Below are 8,496 nucleotides of genomic sequence, written 5' to 3' on the forward strand. Positions count from 1 at the left end.
CAGTAGTCCATTCATTCATACACCAAATTCTCAACCTCCTCCTGGGCCTACACTTCCAAGTCATCTTTGACTCATTGTCCTCCTTCAAACACCACATTCAATGATTTGCCAAATACTGAAAATTATGCTTGCACATCTCTTTTGAATTTGTCAGACAGAAAGCCAGAGTCAGGGAATGAAGGATTTGGCACAAACTCAATTCTTAGAAAAAAGTCCCACAGGCAGATCAGGAATAGGGTGTATGTGGCAGCAGGCAGTGAACTGTGGTTATTTCCATCTGCCTTGGGCCTCACCATTGCAGTACCCTGTCTACTATTTAATGTAATAACATCCAGGGAAAATTCCTCTGGATAACCTCCTATATTACAAACAGAACAAATGAGGACATTTATCAGGGTCACACGTGAAACCTGGTAGATTTTTTTTTTTTTTCTCTAAGTGGACAATGAGCTGGACATTGACCTAATCTTGCAGTAAATGCTCAGCAGAAAATGCTGTAAAGCAATTCCTTCCTCATCAGTCCTCAGAATCTGGTGAGGGTGAACTAAAGGGGAAGGGCAGGAAGGTCATGATCCACACTGAGCTGAGCAGTGGGACCGTCCCTGCATTTCACCTCAGGAAAAGTCTGCAAGGAACTGAGATGAAGCTCTGATACAAGGGTCCTCTGGAAATGGAGTGACCTTGATTGCTCGGGACTTTGGTGTGCAGTCTCGAGGCTTGAGAGAAAAAGAACATTTTCATATTTGGCTCTGCTGTCAGTCTGGTAACTGGGGTCCTCCATTGGCCCGTCTTCTGGCTGCCCACAGAGGCCCAGACCCCAGCTGTAGGCCTCTGCACTCTACCAGTCTTGCTCCAGACCCAGAACAGTGGACTCATTTTCATCACTGAGGCCACAACTCAAATGTCACTGTCTCAGAGAGTCTAAGAGGTCTTCTTTGACCTCTCTGGCTGAATCAATGTCCTGCCTCTCTCTCCATCTTTTAAATAAAATTTTTAATAAATTGGAAAGCATATTAAATTATTGTTTTTATTTTCGATCTCTCCCCTGGAATATAAGCTTCTTGAAAAGCTGACAATCTAGATTTCCCAGTTTATGCCCAGTCTCTACAGTTGTGATGATACTTTCTTGTAATTTCCTGTTCAGAAATCAATGACATGCAGAGGGAAAGCTTTCTTCTGTGTGTTTTCTTTCACAGCGTAAGTTCAAAAAGAATTCTTAAACCAAGGTAAGATGGCAAGCTGTGAGCCTTTCTGGAATGAGCAAGATAATTGGCCACAGGTGAAAAGAAGCAAGATCAATCTACCCATGAAGATTTCGCAAAGTTATTTCTACTTTGTAATCATAAAGTATGCCCTTTTGAGCTCTTACTGGTTTGAGGAAAAGGCAATTGGCATGACAAATTTGTAATAAATAGAAGTCATCAGCTTTTCCCAGTGGCCTGCCATGACCATATATATAGTGGTTAGTATTCTGCATTGTGGCTGCCACATCTGTGGGAATCTGAATATGACAGTCTGAAATCTACTGCTTTGTTTTTTTTTTCAATCCCAGAAACTGATTCTAAGGCTTTAATGCGGAGCTAGGTTTTGTGTTATTTAGAAGATGTAGAAAGAAAACCTTCTTTGACTCCTTTCTAGGCACTGGTTATCAAACCAGACAAGAATGATAAAGCATGGGTTTTTACAATCCATTATCCTTCAGCTTCCCTTTTCTCTCTATCTCCACTCAAGGCAGTATCCACAGTTACATTTAAAAATGAGGAGCTATCCAGACGCCTTGCTCAAAGGTATTGGCAAAGTCTCAGAAGAATGAAACAACAGGTTTTGAAGCTGAATTAACAATGATTTTGTTTTCTGAGAGTGTGCATAGGATTGAATTCCAAGAGTAAAGCTGGAAGACAGGCCAGGTTTTTACGAAGCGCTTTGAATGTCAGGATAAAATGTTTAAGCACTATAAGCAAAGTTTGCTGGTAAGTGAATTTAGGACAGACTGTAACTGAATTTGCATTTCAGTATCATTCCAACAGGGCACAGAGTTGAGAGTTGAGTGCAAAGATCATGAGGAAGGTCAGAGCATTACCACAATGGTCTAGGCAGAGAAAGTATACATCTTTTACAGGGCAGGGCAATGGAGTGAGACACCATCATTCATTCAACGAATCTTTATGTGGGGGCATACGGCATGCCCCTAGGTTCTGGGGATGCTGAGTGCCAGTCTGAGGATTCAGCCATTGAACGGTTGCTAGGTGACATTGACCCATGAGTCACCAGTATGAGGCTCTTTCAAAATTTAATCTCATGTGGAATTATATGCGGAGATTCCAAGGAACCACTGTTTCTCTACATGGAGAAATAGCATTCTGTAAAACAGTATATGGTACACAGGAAGAGAAATTAAATCTAAGTTTTGAAGTTGAATGTGACAACCTCATCTGTTGATTGATTGGGGGAATTGGTAGAACTTTCCTTTCTTAATCTGAAGATCCTGGTGTGGGGGGTTTAAAGCAAGTTCATTTTTCTGTGCATAAAATGTCAATTCACTTATCTGATTAACAAGAATATGAATCCAATCAACACAGATGTTAAGCAAACATATACACTCCCTGATTTAGGATGGTTCAACTTACAATTTTTCAATGTTACAATGGTGCAAATGTGATATGCATACAGTAGAAACCCTACATCAAATTTTACATTTTAATGTTTTCTTGGACTAGTGATATGTGGTATGATCCTCTCTTTTGATGCTGGACAGCGGCAGTAAGTCACAGCTTCCAGTCAGCCACGTGATCATAAAGGTAAAAAAACTGATACGCTGCAGTGTAATGTGTTGCCAGATGATCTTGCCCAAATGTAGGCTAAAGGGCTCTGGGCACACTTAAAGTAGGCTAGGCTAAGCTATGATGTTTGACTAGGTGTATTAAGTGCATTTTCAATTTACGATGCATTCATTGGAATGTAACCTCTCTGTAAATTATGGAACATCTGTACTTCCATAATTCCTTTTATAAAAGCAGGTTGGATCTGCAACCAGAAGTTGGTGCAAATTTCAGGAGAATCAGAGTATTTCCCTTTTGGAAAAATGGGTAGAGTTAAAAGTGGGAATTGGGAGAGAATCCAGGAGCAGAGAGGCTGAATGTGTGTTTCTTTGCCTTTGCACCTTTGCAACTTTGCTCAACCTGACAGGTTGGGAAAAGGAGGAAATTTTATCTTCAGTCAGCCTCTGAGGATCATCAAAGTACTACATATCTCAGGAAGAGAATGCGAAAGCAAATTCATAAATACTTTTCTCCTGCGCGCACCCACAGTGCTACTGAAAGTGGTTGTCAGTGACGGGGCAACCTGGGCGGTGGTAATAGTGGCGTCTGTCTTTTGACCCCGAAGCGTATCTCACCTTTTAAACGTTTAGAAAGAATACTTGAGTTATATTAACCTACAAGGTCACGACACAGCGGGAGATAAGGCCCTGTTCAGAGAACCCGGGTCGCCCTCCATGACCCCGACTCCTTTTCTGTTTTCTGTCGCCGGAATTATTTCAGCCGCCTCCCGCACGCTTTCAGCGTTGCCCTCTTTCGAACAGGATAGAAAAACCCGACCATTCACTGCCTGGGGTTTGTCTCCTGCTTCTCTTCTGCGAACTGACCGGCCCGCTGGTGCATCTGCGTCCGTCGCGAGGCGTCGGTCCTTCCCCGACGGCGAGCGCCGGGCGGCTGCAGGGACTCGCCACCCGCAGCCCTGGAGTCGGGCCGTGAGCGCCTGTGCGGCGCTGGGTCGCTGTCCAGCAGACGTCTGCGCGGGAGACCCAGCTAAGTCTTGTGCGGCTACCTCCTCCCGGCTGATCCCACCCGGTCCCCCAGCCACTCGATAGAAACACGATTCGCATCGTCCCCGTTCCTGAGTGAAGATCTCGTCGCCCACGACCTGCTTCGCCTCGCTCGTGATGATTTCTTACACTTGACTGGGGATCCCCGTGCGTTCGGCCCTCCCTCCTTAAGCTTCTGTCTGTCCTCTATCCGTTATGAAATTGTGTAACTTGTTTTGGTGTGAACTGGGACAGCTGAACTTCGGAAGAAATTAGGCAGGATTCCCTGAAAAGTGTGTGTGTGTGTGTGTGTAAAAAATAAATATATATATATAACATATATATTATATATTATATTATACATGTTATATATATTTTATATATATTACTGCTCTTTGCGGAGCAGGGCTAACCAGGTAATGTGCCCAGAGTAATCAAAATTTTTGTTGATTCTTAGGAGGGAGCATTAAAACAAAGAGCCAAAAGTTCTAAAACAGGGGACTTTTCACTCACAATGGGCTGATGCAGAAGATACTATTAGTCAATTTGTACCAGATTCTTGTTTTATTCTATTGTAAATCTTTTCCAGCCTTCATTCACCTTTCCCCACCCAATCTTTCTCAGGTGTGTGATGATCCAAAAAGAGTAATAATGTAAGTTTTATGAAGACCTCTTCATAAAAGTTTTCAGAAATACTGTTTTCTGTTTACTTTTTGATATGTGGATGAGAAACACAACACCCCATCTTTCCAGAACACAAGGAGGGGGCAACTTCAAGCTAGCAGTTGAATTGGGAATCTTCTGATACATGATGCATTGCATCATTGGCCCTACTTAAGTCAACATCGTTTTTCAAAAAAATTGTTTTGTGTTAAATTTTATCTGTAAAACTTTCTACCAAATAAAGATGTGCAGATTAAATAAAATTTCTAGATGTGGTTGATAACACTTGGCCTCCCTCCATTTGTCCTCTTTCAGCTTTCCAGCTGGAAAAATGTAAAGATTCACGGTCTACTTGAAGCGTCATTAGTTCATTTCCTGCCAGCCTCAGGTCCTTGACCTCAGTGGTGAGGAACCTGAAAGCAGCAGATGATGGAGATTTTAGGATTTTGTTGTTGGAAAAGGAAACCAGGTGTCAGGGACCGGTATAAACAAATGAAATAACAGAAACACTGGCAAATCCTATCAGGCTACTCATCCTCGAGAGTAGTATTCCTTTCTGTACTTCTAGTGTGTAGAGTATGCATCTCAATGGTGACTTTTATCAGAATTGTAAACAGCTGTTTTCTCAACTCAACTGTCTTCCCTACTCCATTGTAATATTCCTTGAGGACAGCACATTCAGTGTCTACAGAAAGTAATTTTATATTAAAAGTCTGCACACACGCCTCAAGGGTTGAGTGAGAAAAATGCTTGCAAGCATCAGGAAAAAGGTTTACCTTTTAAAACAGATAGGCTCACAGTTGTATGATCCTGTACTATCCCAACCAGCACGTTTAAATGAAAAAACAGTGGACTGGTATATACAAAAGTGGTTTCTGTGTTTCTTGGATGTAATAACTTTGAGGCTCACAGTGGCTCTTATATTCTTAAGGTAGGAGAGAGTCGGCGCTGGGCATGTGTCAATTAAACCTAAAGCCACTGACAGACCATAGGGCTAGTTCGGAGCCAGTGGCTGAGAAGTTGGCCTCCTAAGTGAAGAGAATGTCTAATTTATTGACAGGAAAGCAAAAGCTTAGTGAACCAAGTGCACACTAGACAGACATTTTTCATGCCGTTTATGTGGCTGGTTTGAGTTAATGCTAGTGATTAGGATTTAGAACACAATACCCCCCAAACTTGTTTATGAAATATTTAGCACAAAGATCTCTACATTACTAGAAAAAACTCAGGAAACTCTCAGCAACAGCTCTACAACATTAAAACTACTCAACTGGCTTAAGCAAAGTAGATTTATTACCACACCTAGTAAGTCCAGAGAGTAGACAGGTTCCATCATGTCATCAAGACCCATGATATATCATCAAGACCCATGATAAATCTTTAAATATTTCGAGTTTTTTTAACTTTGCACTCTGTCACTCTCAACATATGGGTCTCATATTTTGGCTGGTTCCCCTGCAGTGCCTCAAACTCTCACAGTCTCATGATAAATTTCAGAAAAACAAACAAATCAACCTCTTCCTTGTATCTCTTGTTGAGGAAAACTTGTCCTATATGATCTCCAGTAGATTCTCTCTCACATTGTGAAAAGATCCCAGTCATGAAACTTCCAGAAGGCAGAGAATTTTTATCAAAACTCAGGCTTCATAGGTGAAGAAAAAGCTTTGTCACTATTAGAAACTCCTGCCAGGGACCACAAATAACAGTGAGGGGGTGGGATGGGCCTAGGGAGTCTACAAGGTGAGGAGAAAGATTTTCATTATCAGTCTCCAAGAGCCAAAGATTCATTCATCTTCTCCCACCCAGCTGTGCCTTCTCTCCTGTGAAAACCCAGGTTCCTAGACTCCTAATCCATATTTGAACAATGATTAGTGAAAGGCCAACTCTTTTCAGTCTTACACAGTTATTAAACTAGGGTGTGTGTGTGACTGTTAAGTCTTAAACAACAGGCTAGATATGAACTTTCAGAAGTTACCCTTATCACCACCACCAAGGTTAGCCTAGCCATCTCTACCCAGTTTCCTCTCTGTTTGATATTGGATTCACATTGGCTACTGATATTTGCATGGACTGCACTTGGATTGGTTGCAGTAAAGCACATCAAAGCCAACAAGGAAGAAAGCTGAAGAAGCAGAGAATTCCTAAGGAAAGAAATGATGATATAGAAGATGAAAATGACTACAACATTTGATATTTATTTAAAAATTACAGTTTTTAAACAGGTTTAACAAATGAGAATGTTGTTTCGGTGCCTAAAGTACAGGTTATGCTGGTGGTAGGAGATCAGGAAAAAATAAAAATTAAAAAGTTAAAAAATAAGTATAGGTTACTCTATTAATCCCATTTCTTTATCCCAGCCCTTGCCCTACTACAATTTATTTTACAAATTCTCTTATCTCCAAGACTTGGTTCTATCAGAATTTATAAGAGAAATAGATTCTTTGCCTTCTATGAAGGCAGAATTCTAACAGAGTAAGAACAGCTGTGACGAGCAAATGAGAAGCCATTGTACCAAATAATGCCTAGAAACTAGCAAGGGAAACAGTTGAAACTGATAGATATGATGGTCATAGATTCAGGACCTACCCCAACTTCCACTCGCAAAGGCCCAAGAACACTTACCAGATAAGAGAAATAGTGTGGCACTGCATCAAAGGATGAAAGGCAGGAAGAGAGGGGTGATTTTCACTTTCTTGTATAACTTACTTACTTTCAAAGCCTACAAAGAGAGCAGCAGTAATGCAAGGAACACACAGATACCTGTTACTCAAAAAAAGAAAAAAAGGTGATGACCCATCACCTAGTTAGCTTAGTCTACTGCGTAAGGGCTAATTCCCAGAACCTTAAGTCATCATTTTAGCTCCCCCTACTCTGGTTTCTTTTTTTCCTTTTTCCCTGGATCCTCCTTTTCCTTAGCAGTCCCTGAGCAGTTTCCAAAAGACTATATCTAATGGAATGCCACCCCATCCACAATCAGGACTATTGAGGGAATCTCCTTCCTCATATTCCTTACCTATAATGATGAAGGTGATTGTGCAGATAAGGTGCATTTCCAGGTATCATGAAAGAAATGAGGAAAGGCCAGGAGTATGAAGCTCAGGGAGAGAAGAAGGGTGCTGCTCATGAAAATTCAACCAAATATGAAGTAGTCTGAATTCACAAAGGAGAGAGAAGAAAGGCTAACAGCTCTCTAGGGCCTCCTTCCTGAGTCTGAGTGCCCAGACAGCTAAAAGATGCAGTTCAGGGACTTTAAAGCAGAAATGAATGGCAGCTCAGGGGAAGCGTAGGGGTAGAGGGAGAAGAACGCTGCAAAAATATCTAGAATCATGAGTCTACCTGAGCTGTATTCCTAGAGGGCCCCTGGAAAAGATATGCTTTGAAATGAGCTCCTATTACTGGTACGAATGTTTCCTTCAGGTAAACTAGGGCAGAAAAAGAGGCTGACAATTTCTGGAAGGGACTGGATTGGAGCTGGACCCTCCCTTTCAAGAATAGAACTTACTTGATTTTGATAGAGGAATCCAACACGTGACCTCAGCACTGCAGACTGCAAAGAGAACACTAAGCAGACTTGGGAACTGCCTGAGATTTCCATATTCACCCAGGTCAAGAGGTTGAAGGCCAACCACAGAAGGGCAGAACCAGTGAGAGTGCAGATGAGGATTAGAATGTCATATAGTCTAATTATCCCAGGTTTCACACAAACAAGCACTGAGTGAAAAAGGGAAAAGGAGTCAAATGAATTACATTTCCTCAGTCCCTTTGGGATTTCTTCCTATTCTTAAACACCCATCAAGGCCAGCCAGCCTCCTTGTCTTGACTCCTACTTAGTTTCTAGGACTCTCCCTCCTTCTCATATCCCAACCAAATCCTCTTGGGGCCACAGACTGACCCTCTGTCCCTCACCAGCAAGAACTGAGACCTTTCTCTTTAATCTCAACTTTTTATGTGAATCACTTACTTGCACACAATCATACACAGCCTTGTATTGTAACTAAGCTTTTCCTGGGCATATATCTTGTCTCTCCATC

This window comes from Trachypithecus francoisi, unplaced genomic scaffold (assembly GCF_009764315.1).
Source record: "Trachypithecus francoisi isolate TF-2019V2 unplaced genomic scaffold, Tfra_2.0 Lachesis_group10, whole genome shotgun sequence".
Classification (NCBI taxonomy): Eukaryota; Metazoa; Chordata; class Mammalia; order Primates; family Cercopithecidae; genus Trachypithecus; species Trachypithecus francoisi.